At 47.1% G+C, this 14,312-nt stretch overlaps 1 protein-coding gene across 1 annotated transcript in view; it reads left to right on the top strand.

Annotated features, from left to right (window-relative positions):
• Positions 1–14,312, top strand: part of LOC146753048 (maestro heat-like repeat-containing protein family member 7) — a 36,993-nt gene that overhangs the window by 10,944 nt on the left and 11,737 nt on the right. The gene's annotated exons all lie outside the window — the stretch shown is intronic.

Genomic DNA, 14,312 nt, shown 5'->3' with positions numbered 1-14,312 from the left:
CTGGTACTTTGTTGTATGGTGGGGCCTCTTTGGTATGTGACACCTCTTTTGCTGGTGATGTGCTTAATTTTTTACCTTCAGGTCACTCCATGATCATCTCTAAGATTCCTGGATGACTGAGGTTCTCTATCCGCGCTCGTTGTGCAATCAGAACAATCCACTTGTTCCGAGTGTCATCTGTAGCATGATGGGTGAAGGGAACCTTTCCTTTGGACACCCAGTTCAGTTCCGGCAGTCCAGGTGCCAGAAGGAGCTGCATCTCAGTACTGACTATTTCAGAAGCAGCCCAAACCCCCTCATAGGCAGCTAAGATCTCCTTCTCAGTTGGAGTGTAGCCCTCCTTGGATCCCATGTACGCTCAACACCAAAATCCCAGGGGTCAGCCTCAGGTCTCACCTGAGGCTCTTTGCCACAGACTCCAAGTGGGACCTTTCTCTCCAGCAGCAGTATAGAGGATGTTCTTTACATCCTGTCCAGTCCGTACTGGCCCAGGGCTACAGCACGGGCTATCTCTTGTTTAATCTGTTCAAAAGCCTGCTGCTGCTCAGGGCCCCATGCAAAATCGTTCTTCTTCCGCGTCACCTGATAAAGGGGGCTTACAATGAGGCTGTAGTTTGGAATGTGCATCCTCCAAAAGCCCACTGCACCCAGGAAAGATTGTGTCTCTTTCTTGCTAGTTGGTGGAGACACGGCATTGATTTTGTCGATCACATCTGTTGGGATGTGACAACGTCCATCCTGCCACTTTATACCTAGGAACTGAATTTCCTGGGCAGGCCCTTTTATTTGCTTCGCTTAACAGCAAAAACGGCTTGTAGAAGAATCTGGATTATCTGCTCTCCTTTTGTGAAAACTTCCTCTGCTGTATCACCCCACACAACAATGTCATCAATGTACTGCAGGTGTTCAGGAGCACCACCCTGTTCCAGTACAGTTTGGACCAACCCATGGCAAATGGTTGGGCTGTGTTTCCACCCCTGGGGCAAACGGTTCCAAGTATACTGAATGTCCCTCCAGGTGAAGGCAAACTGTGGCTTACATTCTGCAGCCAAAGGAATAGAGAAGAAGGCATTGGCAATGTCAATGGTGGCATACCATTTGGCTGCTTTTGACTCCAGCTCGTACTGGAGTTCCAACATGTCCAGCACAGCAGCGCTCAATGGGGGTGTGACCTCCTTCATACCATGGTAGTCCACTATCAGCCTCCATTCCCCACTGGCTTTATGCACTGGCCATATAATGCTGTTAAAAGGGGAGTGAGTTTTACTGATTGCTTCCTGATTCTACGGCTGGCGAATCAAGTCATGAATGGGGAGCAAGGAATCCTGTTGGTGCAGTACTGCCGTCTGTGCACTGTCTTTGTAGCAGCTGGTACCTGCTTTTCTTTTACTCGTAGCAGCCCCACAACACACAGGTCCTCTGACAGGCCAGGCAAAACAGACAGCTGCTTAATGTTGTCCATATCTACAGCAGCGATTCCAAAGGCCCATTGATACCCCTTAGGATCCTTGAAATGCCCCTTCTGAGCTAATCAGTACCAAGTATGAATAGAGCCTCTGGGCCACTCACATAGGATGTTTTTTCCAGTCTTTACCAGTGAGGCTTATTTCAGCCTCCAGCACAGTCAATTCTTGAGAGATATCCAGAAATATGGATTGATTCTGTCCCTTCATGACTGGAGGGCATTAGGGTGCACTGTGCACCGGTATCCACCAGCGCCTTATATTTCTGTGGTTCTGATGTGCCAGGCCATCGTATCCACACAGTCCAATAAACTCTATTATCCCTTCCACTCCCTTGGCTGAGGGCAGGGCCCCTCTATTTGTTACCTGTGATAACTGGAGCAGCTGTACTCGTGGTTGATCTGTTTTGTAGTTCTCTCACCCGTGCTCATAGTACAGGAGTAGGCGTGTCATGCCACTTCCTCATGTCTTCTCTGTGGTCACGTAGGTAACGCCACAAGGAAACGCCACAGCAGACAGCTGTGTTTTGATTTTGCCTGGCTGGGCCTTGCATCTACACCGTGCTACTGGTGTTCAGAAGATGGCACAAGGTACGAGACCCATTGTGGGGCTCACAGTTGTCCAGTGAACATTGTCACTAACCAGGGCATGTCTTTCCTAAAGGTCCTCAGTGGCATTTGCCAGCTGGCTGGGGGTGTGTTGGAGACCCCAGGGAACTGCCATTCTGTTGTAATACAAGAAGAATTTTACAGAGCAGCAGCCATGGATCAAGATAAGCACTTTACAGAGCAGCAGCTGCAGAGCAGGATAAACAAAAGTACATTTACAAAAGTAAATTGCACTGTGTGTTTCCTTGGGGACTGTCTAGGGCAGAGTGGCCATGAAATGGTAGAATTCTCTATTCTTGGAGATGTCAGAAGGGTGACTAGCAAAACTACTATCCTGAACTTCTAGAGGGCGGACTTTGACCTGTTCAGGACACTTGTAGCACGGGTCCCTTGGGAGTCGCTCCTTATGGGTAAAGGGGTCCAGGAAGCCTGGACACTCCTCAAGATGGAAATCTTAAAGGCACGAGATCAGGCTGTCCCTGAATGCCATCAGGTGAGCCATAGGGGAAGAAGACCAGTGCAGATGAACTGGGAACAATTGTTGAGACTCAGGAAGAAAAAGAGAATCTACGCCCTCTGGAAGAAGGGGCTGAGTACTTGGGGAGATTACAAGGAAGTTGCTAAGGTATGAAGGGAGGAAGTTAGGAAGGCACATTACTTCCCTGTCCCTTAATCCATGCCCAGAGCTTCTCAGCCATGTCACTGCCAACTGTAAGCTCCATGCAGCGTTCAAGTGGGACACAGAGGGCACAGCCTTCTGCTGGGTGGATACAAGTGTTAGTGGAACCGATGGGACAAAGCCCTCCCACCATGCCCTCCTGGGAAAATGGCCACCCCAAGAATGGCAGTCTGCCTCCTCCATGACCCCATCTGAAATGCTCCTGCACTGATTGATTAAAGGGCTTTAAACCAGGTCCAAACCAGCGCCCTGGGCAGCTCCCCGGGCAGGCTGAGTGCTGAGCCTGGCAGGCGGCAGAGTCCCATACCCGGCACACAGCCCCTGGGGCACAGCAGGGACCCTGCTCTGCAGGACAGCCCTGGGCACCCGCCTGCAGCCCCGGCTGCACAGCCTGCAGCCGTGCTGGGACACGCAGCACTCAGGGTTGTGCTCTGACACTGAAGCAGGGAAGACCTCTGCTGGAGCCGAAGGCTTTTAACACAGTAAAGGAATATGCAGTGCCTGCAGCCAGATCTGCTACGGGATGTCCCAGATTAAGTTAACCCTCTATGAAAAGCATCTGCATGGTCTGTAGTGAGACTTACCCTGTCATGATCTGTGAGGAAACCACTTGCAGTGAGCTCGAAGCCCTCTCAACCCACACACATCCTGCAAGCTCTCTTCAGTTTCTCTCCTTTTTCTGTCACCTGCAGGCTGTGCTGTGCACAAGAGCTGCTCCTGGGCACAGCTGTCTCTGTGCAGCTCTGCCCACTTTTATGAGCTCCCTGTGTCCCAGGAGCCTGGACAAGCAAGCAGCAGATGATGTCATTTTTATCCTTCCCACTCATCTCCCCTGACATGTCCCTGTGTCCTCATGGCCAACAGCTCCTGAAAGACAACAGCATCATGACTGTGCTTTGAAATCCGCTCAATTAACCACCACATGTCCAGTGGACAGTGAGTGACTGGAGACATATAGCGAGTACTACCAGACCTCATTTGATGACGCACAAAGGACACCCAGAAAAGGACGGGGAGGTTTGAACTTGCCCTGTGCAGGACAGTGATCCAGCTGAGGCAGTGCAGGAGTCTCATCTGTTGACAGAAATCCTGGAGCTGAAATGGGATTCAGCTCCCTACACACCCACAGGAGCTGGGATTCCTCTGATTCAGTTCAGAAGTGCACAAGGAGTTGCCTGCATGTGAGCTCCTGCTCTGAGTCCTTGGTCCTTCAGCGGGGAGGCAGTTGTTCACACACAGACACTTGGTGATGCCCAAGGTGCCTGGGCTGCTCCTAATGTGTGCCAGTGCTTGTAAACCGTGTGGGAAATCCCTGAGACAGACAGCTCCTTCCTGGGCATCATCCGAGGGCCAGAGAGGGGATAGCACCGGCTGTCTGGTGAATTCACATGCAGCTACAAGAGCAGTACAGGGCCTTCAGCAAAGCCATGCCCATGGTGTGTCCATGCTGCTACGTCACCTCCAAGACCCACGATCGGTCTAATGTTTGTGTGCCACCTTCTGCACACTGATACCATAGATGAGCTATCCAGTCAGGCTATGTCCAGTGATGCTTTTCAATTAGGATGTTTACTTCTGTGCTTTTGCACCAATGCAAACACCAACACACAAGAAGCTAGAAATCTTGGTAGAGCTGCAGGCCTGAGCTCCTGTTTGGACCATGGGGACACAGTTTAATGGCTTCCACAACTGCACTGTAGCACAAGGGGGATACAGAGTCTTTAGGAAGGATGGGCAAGGAGATAAAGAAGGGCGACTGCTCTCTGTGAGAGTGCACTGAGCTCTGCCTGGGGATGGCAGAGCAGACAGGTCAGAGCTAATGGAAATGGCAGAGGAGACCATCAGTGTCTGTACCTGTCTTCCTGATCAGGGAGAGTCAGTGGAAGGTGCCCTCTGCAGACAGATTGAAATCTGAGGTTGTCTGTCCCTTGTCCAATTTGGGGGCCTTTGTCACTCCATTATCTGCGGCAGGGACAGCACAGCAGGGCATGTGGCATCCAGCAGATCCCTGGAGAGCACAGATGGCAGATTCTTGACCAAGCCATGGAGAAACCAAAGAGGAGAGGTGCTCTGCTGGATCTCATACTCTCCAGCATGGAAGGACTTGTGGGAACTGTGAAGGTCAAAGGGGCATCAGGCCATGTGCAAGATGCAAATGTATCTCTTTTAATTTATTTATTTATTTTGAGGCTGTAAGCTTAATAGTTGATCATAAATGTCAATAAAACTGAAACAAATAATTGAAGACAAAGATGGAAATCAATGAAAATGTGTTAACCCTTCTCAACATGAGAAATTCTCATGAGTCTTGTTCCATTTTAAGTTGTAAATATGAATCTTTGAGGTGATTTGATGTCTTTTTTTTTTCTTTTACTGAAACTACAATGTTTTCCAGAACTGTGTTCGCTGGACACAAATGCCTTCAGGTTCAGAGACACAGACAGCGGTGCCAGTGCCAATGCCCTGTGACTATAGCCCGGTGCCCAGCACTACTCTTCCCTGCCGCCTATTTGATGTGCCTCATTCTCCAAGTTTTTTCAGCTCTCCTAAATAAATGGCCATGGTTAAGGGCATGTTTTCAGCAGGCCATTTGGGCACAAACTACTCCTACTGCCCTCCAGATTTCTCCATCCCTTGCTCTTTGTTCAGTCAGATACCTCCCAATTATCTGTCTGATTTCTGACTTTCAGGGGGATTACTGGAATTTGTTCCATCTCCCCAAAGTCTGATGGAATGTGTTGTCAACTCCTTCACTGTGATTTGATCTATCCCTTCCTATCTATTCTTTTTCTTTTTCTTCTTATACTTTTTCTCAATCACTGTCTCATTTTTATTAAGGCACGAAGTCTGAAAGATGTTCATTAATGTCAGTAAAAGTGTAAAATAGAGTTGGAGACAAAAATAGAAATCAGTGAGAATATGTTAACTCGTCTCAATGTGTGAAATACTCACAAGTCCTGATCAATTTTAAGTTGATACCTCTCAACTACCTGGCTGATCTATCCCAGGAAGATTACTGGAATTTGCTCCATCTCCCAGAGTCTGATGGCCTCTGTTGTCAACTACTTCACTGTGATTCAATCTATCCTATCCTACCTCAGTAAAAATCATTTATTTTAAAAGTATTCCATATGAAAGGCAAACTTCAATAGATGCTGCTTGAACATGGCATGCAGTTGATCACTGTGTTTTACTGTTCATTCAATTGCATCACCTTTCTTTCCATTTGCTGGCCAGATAAAAAAGAGAAATCTTTCCTTTTCCACGTGCAGCTGGTTCTCTGAGGAAGCCAGTGGGAGTTGGTGCAAAGCAGTTTTAACACTGAGCGGATGAATGCAGAGGAGAAGAGTGATGTGAAGAAAAGTGATGCAAGTCCCATAGGTCCATTGTGAGCAGAAATTGTGTGGGGAGGTTGAGAAGTACCTTTGTCAACACAGTAACAGTACAGAACTCATTGGGACATCCTGGATTGGTATCAGTTGCACAGTGCTGCTTTAATGTCTTCTTTAAACCCAACTATAAATAAATAGACAATAAATTTATAATGGATTCTTTAAGCTCTCTCCAGATATCCCTCCTTTTTGCTGAACAAGTTCTGATAACCTGAAGAAGATAACAAGATGGCATAAGGCACAGGAGATTCTTTAGGTTATAATGGTCCCAGGGTGCATTTGATGTTGAGTTCATCAGCCTCCAGTGCAGAGAGAAGTTTGCACAAAGTGCTCAACAAGACAAAGTCAGAAGTAACAGTGAAGTTTCTTGGAGTATTAATGGGCCCACTGAGGAACATTACCAAGCAAGCTTCCCAAGGGACTTGTTAGAGAAGATAACTGGAAGCCATGACTACAGGCAGGCAAAGGCACTGGCATGCTAAGAAACCTCTCCTTTGCCTTACGAAGCAGACAGGTCAAGCCCTGATTACAAGACCAGTGGTAGAGAGATCCTGTCTCTCATGTTGGCTCCTGGCATTTCCTGGGGCAAAGGGTTGGAGGTCTGTATGATGTTAAATGAAAGACATGGGGACAGAAGATCCCAGACTCTACATGTAGTGCAAGGACGCTGTGAGGTTCATGTCCCATATGAGACCTATATTTCATTGCAGGATGTGAGAAGGGATGTGAGAAGGGCCCAGTCTGAACAAGCAGTCAATCCCTGTGAAACTCTGAACTTCAGATCTCTCAGTTCCAGTGCCCTCCTTTGCACATTCTCCCAGAGTTTGAAGTCCTTTATGTTCTGCGGTGCCCAGAAGTGCACCTAGTGCTGCTAGTGAGGCAGTAGCAATGCAGAGCAGAGAGGGACGATACTTTCCCTCACCCAGCTGGCAATAAGTTGCTTCATGCACTCCAGGGGACTGTTGGCTTTCCTGGCTGCCTTGGCACACTGCTGACCCACATTCAGTGTGATGCTGACCAGCACCCCAATCCTTTCCAGTCAGACTTCTCTCCAGTGTCCCATATCCAGTCAGTGTGTATGTCCAGCATTGCCCCTACCCAGGTGCACAATCAGGCACTTGTTCTTGTTATACTTTATGCACTTGGTGCTTAGTAGCAACTGGTACCCACTTCTCTGACTTGTCCACATCTCTCTGCAAGTCCTCTCCACCCTCAGTGGAGGCAACAGCACCTCCTCATCTGGTCTCATCAGCAAACTTGCTCAGAACGTCTTCTAGTCCTGCATGCAAGTCATCTGCATAAACATGAAAGGAAAGTGGCCCCAAAATGGAACCCTGGGGACCCCGACAGTGACCATCTACCAGCCTGATGGAACCCACTGACTATAATCCATTAGGACTGACCTACTGGCCGACTGCTCACCCACCACATTGTGTTTCTGTCTAGCCATATGCAGAACATTCTGTCCAGAAGGTTGTTGTGAGAAACAGTGTCAAAATCTCCACTGAAATCCTCAAGGATTACATCAACTGGCTTCCCTTGGTCAACTAAACGGATAACTGTGTCACAGAATGAGCTTAAATTAAACAGGACCTTCGCCTCACAAACTTGTGTTGGCTGCGACCAATGACAGAATTGTCCTTCAGCTGTTTTTCCATAACTCCCACTATCATTTTCTCCATAATTTTACCAGGCTCTGGACTGACAGGTCCATAATTGCCCATGTCATCTTTCTTGCTCTTCCTTACAACGAGACAACATTTGCCAGCTTCCTGTCAGCTGGCATGACCCTAGACTTCTTTAGATGCAATTGAAATGAGAGCCCAGAGCACACTAAGGCGCCATCATTGAAAGAAAGTAGATGTGCCATAGCTTTGCAATGCCTTGAACTTCAGAGTATGCCACAAATGCAGCAGAGGGGAAGATTTGCCTCTTCTGTAGTGAACTCATTCATTTGGTAAGCAGAATAACACTACCTGATACACGGGGACTGTGTCTCTGCTCTGCTCTGCTCAGCTCACAGGGCAGCGGTGCAGGGTGTTGCTCTCATGTCAGTGCAGGTAAACTCGCTTTAACCCTTTTTCCTCTGTAAATGCTTCCTCTATTTGTATGCTCAGATACACTTCCACATTCCCTCAAGTACACTTTCATATATCATTAACAATTACACTTTCTTATACCATCAAAACAGTTTGTCAAACAGTACAGATCTTCAGTTCACATAAACTGCCTTAATACAGTCTGTATTCTTCAGCTATAAACACTGTGCCACAGAACCAGCACTGATTGAACCACCTCCCTCACACACTTCCTCACAAGCAGTACATAGTATTACATAAATGGGTTGACACTCATTGGTCAGGTGGAATGTACACCTCTCCTCAGGACAATCTTACTAATCTACAGAGTACAAACTCCCATCTTCTTACATACAAGCAGAAAGTACATATGAGTGGACAGACAACACAGTCTTTCACTTTGTCCGTGTCTGGCCATTTCCCTCACAGGAGGAAGGAAACATGGATCGGGACTCGGCACTCACCCTGCAGCTGTTCTGTGTCTCACTCACACCACACTCACTCTGACATTTAGATCAAAAACCATGGTTTATTCATACTACACAATGCTGACAAAGTTTTCCAGCTGGAATCTTAATAACACTCATACTGTGGTCGACCAGTTGCAAACGTTAATGTTTTTCCCAGAGTCGGCTTGACACACAGTACCAAACACTTAAAGCAGATGATAATATTGAACATACAACCTATAAGCCCCATGATTACACCTTGGAGAACCCAGGCTACCATTTGACAGGCTATCCACTATATCCCATACCCATAGGAGACACCAACCTAGGTCCCTCCTATTGTCAACCACCTGGGAGAGAGTACTTGTTCTTGTTTCCATTCATATGACATACAGTTCCCTTTCATAGGAACTCACCCAAGGAGTCTTCCTACCCCAGCTGGCAACCAAAGCCATGAGCTCACCTCCCTGGGAGCAGCACGTATGGCTGTAAACTGTGTAGGATGTCTCCTCAAGACATATGGGCTCCACTTACCATACACATACCTGGTCCACCTATGGGTGGTCCTTGTCTGTCCCTGCAGTGATCAGGTGAGGAAGGGAGTCCTTCAGAGAAATCTCAGGGTGCGCCAAAAGTGTCTCCCTCTCAGCTGGTCCTGCAGCGAACAGAGCTGGTCCCACCTGGGCCGCCAAATTGACTACAGGAATTGAACTCTATAACCTCTATAACTGATACAGTCTCCCATGACATACTTATACCAAAGTTGAGGAAGTATGGGATAGGTGAGTGGACAGTGAAGTGGGTCGAGAGGGACCTGGGCGTCCTGGTGGACGATGCATTGGCCATGAGCCAGCAGTGTGCCCTTGTAGCCAAAAAAGCCAATGGCATCCTGGGGTGCATTAAAAAGAGCGTGTCCAGCAGGTCGAAGGAGGTGATCCTCCCCCTCTACTCTGCCCTGGTGAGGCCTCATCTGGAATATTGTGTCCAGTTCTGGGCTCCCCAGTATGTCTGGATGGGGGCTCTGGCAGAGCCAGAGTTCTTTGTGAACCCCTATGAGGTTTTGGTCACAGGTTTGGCATGGAGCAGAATAAAGATACATCACAGTTGAAAAGCATTTATTGGCTACCTATTCTACACTACAGGTGGTAGAACCAGTAACTCAGATTTCAGAGGTTATCGTTAAACAACAAGGCCAGTCCAGGGGTGGGTAAAAGATCTAACACACATCTCTATGATGGGGGTGGCCCAATCACAAGCAGTGGTGCGCTCAGTTGTTCTGCTTGCCTGCTCCTCAAGGAGTTAGGAGAAATCTGTGCCTGCTGCGTGTTCGAGTGCATGCGCAATGCCATGTGGAGGGCTTATCACAATAAAGATTGGCGAATTTGCTGCGTAGACCGGTCAGAACTCAGATCTGCGTTTTGCTTCCTGCGGCACCAAACGCCCAACAGTGGCAGTTCCGTGTATTGGCCAGCAGGTGGCAGCAGAGACCACGGAAAGAACGTCTGCGGGACAGACCCTGGGGATCCGTTCTCTTTTGATTATAGGGGAAGAACACAAAGGTGGAAGAGGAGGGAAGGGGGAAAAAAAAGAAAAAAAGAAAAAACCAAACCACAGCAAACAAATAAAAACTTCTCCAAACGTAGCAAACGTGAATCTCTGTCAATAAATAAATGAGTAATTGAATTGATGTCCCTTCCCGCCCCCCCCCCCCCCCCAACTTCTGAGATGAAAAAAAACCACCTGGTATCAATTGGACAGATGCACACAGTGAAGCCAGGGATGGTCTGAAACGCAAAGCAGCTGAGCAGCTTTTAGAAGAAAACAGAGTAGTAACAACTTCTGTACCTACATTCACCACTCTGAGATCCTGTCTGGGTCACCCAAGGCTTGTAAATAACCACTGGGTCGGTTCTGATGTCGAGTGATTTGTTGTCAGTTCTCTCATGGTTCTCCGGTCAGTTCTCCGGTGCCAGGATCTGCCACAGGGCATTCTGACCACGGGCATCATGTTTCTACGCTGCCGCCTGCATTTAACAGGCAATGGGACTGCCCAGCATGTGCAAGGCAGCACCTCTTTCACACCACCAGAATGTTTAAGGCTGTTGGGATTGTTGTTAGCGTCCCATTAACTCTGAGGCTAGAGATACCCTTAGGATTGACATTACTATTAGCAGTACTTTGATGGTGCCCTATCTGGGTCATTTCCAGGGGATGTCAGGAGTAAGGCACAGTGTCAGGAGAAAAAGAACAGACTCTGTTAGTTTTTAAATGTGATAATAGAGAGAGTTCATTGGAAAAAATACAACTCTTAAATAATACAAAGCATGCTTCTGATTGGATGCAGGCATCATCTGGGCTCTGATTAATATTACTTTTAAGGTAAAGATTATTGTTACCATAATGATTTTTTTTTTTGGATTATGATCAGGGTTAAGGTTCCTTTTGCTACAAACTTCTAGCATCATTTTTGTTGTTACATTTGGAGTTAGGGACGATTTTAGAATCAGGGTAAGGGTTAGGATTAGAGTTACATTGCGGGTTAATGCTGTTATCTTTACAGCTCCTGTGAGGGTTGGGGTCTGGGTCAGGTGTTTAAAAAATGAAATGAAAAAAGCATAAAAAAAATATATTGAAAGCTTCAGATTTCATTAATCTTTGTGGGAATCATATAATGTGCAACTCAGATCTACCTCTTCGTGCAGTGACTGCCTGTAAATTTGCTAGAGCCTAATACAATATGGCCTTGTGCTTTCCGCTAACTCACCTTCATTAAATTTGCTAACTCATTTTCATTAAATTTGCTTGGTAGTCAGATTTTGGTGTGTGGATATTTTAAAACAGTCTAACTGACTTTGGCAAAAAATTAAAAATAAATAAATAAATGCACGACAGCATCAATTGTATCAATTTTTATAGATAAGATAAAGAAGAGCAGTTTCCCTTAGTTTTCTGTGCTTCTTTACTTTCTTACCCTCTCCCCTTGTGTGAGAAACTCTCAAAGTCAAAGATTTCTAGTTAGGCAAAGATGGCAGCGATAGCAGCAGTGCTTATTCATTATTGCAATACTGCGCGCACATCCCCTGTTGGCAAGGGAGAAACTGCACACCAGTCAGTGAAATCAATTCTGTTCTATGCCCTAAACCCAATGCAGGTGATGCTCTCATGGCTCTCATTGGTTGAGCATCACAGGCTCACAGACTCCTCAAGACTGTTGCTAGGATTCATTTCCATATAAGGTCAATTACCAACCTCTTGTTTTTAGGTCTGCCTTGTACTTTTCTGCGGACAGAGAAGGGCGATGTTTCCAAAAGTCAGTACATTCATTCTGTCCTGTGCTGGGCTCTACCCACCCTGTGTATTTATCTTGTGCTTGTCTCAATTCTCCCCATGTCAGAATGCCCCCAGTCTGAACTTAACTCTGTTCAGCAACTTTCTTGGTGGAAAAACTACTTATACAGCTGTTTTACAAGAGGGTTATACATTCAGTTAGGGCCTACACTATGTACTGAAAATACTGGAAACTTCCACTGCAAAAACACAATCTACCTCTCCCATCTGTGCAGCCTTGCAGACCCAGAGCACGCCAGGTTATTTCTGCTTTCATAGCATTTGCATGCTGTAGGGTGAGCAAAAGGTTCTGCTGCTTGATTCTTCTGCAAGAGCTGCCTACCGGCAAATGGTTGCAGGGATGGAGGATGTGACAGAAAGCATTTGTCTCCACAAGAGCAGAGTTACATTCAGTGCAGAGTGTGAGAGTCAGGTTGGTGTGGAAAAGCACTGACACGCTGGGGATGATGCAGTGCTCACATGTCTAACACTCACAGACATTACTGTCAGAAGGATGGTGCTGTGTTGTGCTTCTACCTTTGGCAGCCCCTGGAGAAATGCTGTGGCACACAGAACACCTTTGTATTGCACTGACTGCTGCCATGCAGCATGGATTTAACACACAAAATCCAGAGGAGCATGACTGCATCTAACTGCCCTGAGAAAAACTACTGTAGCTGAAGAGATGAGGAGGCAGCTGCTCATCTGCAGAACAAGCAGCACTGCCAGACATTGGGCCAGGTCAGCACCTCCTGCTGCAGCGTGATGATGACAGGGCTGGAGATGATCTGCAAAGCCAGCTTAAAAGTGGGAGACGTGAGTCAACATGGCAGGAGGACAGAGGTGTTAGGGAGCAGCCAAGGCATCAAAGAGTATCAAAAGGCTTTAAAAGGTATCACAAAGCGACAGCCAGGAAGACTGGGATTATCATGAGCAGCAACCTGGATGCTAGAGATTATTTGCTGCCATACAAAATGGTAGAGATCTTGCTGCTGACATCACAAAGCCATGCAAAATGGGAACCCAGAGCTCTGCCTGCACGAACCCCACAGCCATAGCATTGCAAGCTGAGCTGCCTTGCTGTTTGTTGCATTCATCCCAATCCCTGTGAATGAAGACTCGGAATGCAGCCAAGGCGATGATTGAGCATGAGAGTGACTTTATTCAATAAAAGACAGGAGGGCTTGAGAGGTCAAGGGTGAAGATAGGACTCCTCTTGTCAAGATGAGAGTGGCTCAGAGCTGGTGCTGCTGCCTGGTGCCTGGGACTGGCAGCCTGACTCTAAGTCCCCATCTAAGATGCTCAGCTTCACCTCACTGATGCTGACCTGCTCCTGCATGGTGGTGCTGCTGCTGGGGCACTCGGGCTGTGCTTGGGATGGGCAGCACTGCAAAGGCGCTGGGTCACAATCCAGGCAGGTGACTGTGGTGTCTGGCAGGCTCAGGTCAGCAGCTTCAGCAGAGCCAGGAGATATGAGAGCATGAACGTGGATGAGCCCCTTGTGTCCATCACTGTTACCATGTGGAAGGCTGTCATCCGAATTGCAGCGATTTGTGCTTAATAAGAACTCTCCATTGATGGAAACACACTGCACATCACTCCTTGGATTGGATCATTGGGGTTGACAAGGGCTCGAATCACCTAGGAAGGCACAGAAACACAAAGGTTAGTGTCAAACGTTTGCAAGTTGAATCATGCAAGAGGTTGTTGATACTTGGTAATAGAGTGGCGGCAGGACGAAGCAAATAAGCTTGAAGCAACAGAGCCACTGTCTTGAAAGTGATCCTCGTGCAGGTCCATAAGTTTTGACTCTGCCTGGACTTCATATGGGGTAGTATGACATCACAAAGGGGTGATATGATGTCACAAAGGGGCATTATGATGTCACAAATAAGCATTATGATGTCACAAAGGGGCATTATGATGTAACAAAGGGGCATTATGATGTCAAAAAGGGGCATTATGACATCACAAATAAGCATTATGACGTCACAAAGGGGTATTATGACGTCACAAAGGATCGTTATGATGTCACAAAGAGGCATTATGACATCACAAAGGGGTATTGTGACGTCATAAAGGGGCATTGTGATATCACAAAGGAGCATTATGACATCACAAAGGGCATTATGACATCACAAAGAAGCATTATGATGTCACAAAGGGGCATTGTGACGTCACAAAGGGGAGACATTATGTCATCAGAAAGGGGCATTGTGATATCACAAAGGAGCATTATGACATCACAAAGAAGCATTGTGATGTCACAAAGAAGCATTATGATGTCACAAAGGGGCATTGTGATGTCACAAAGGG

This window comes from Coturnix japonica, unplaced genomic scaffold, assembly GCF_054131305.1.
Source record: "Coturnix japonica strain WE unplaced genomic scaffold, WE-NBRP24 Scf040, whole genome shotgun sequence".
Lineage (NCBI taxonomy): Eukaryota > Metazoa > Chordata > Aves > Galliformes > Phasianidae > Coturnix > Coturnix japonica.
Note: the sequence above shows the minus strand (reverse complement) of the source record. Positions and strands in the feature narration are given on the sequence as shown.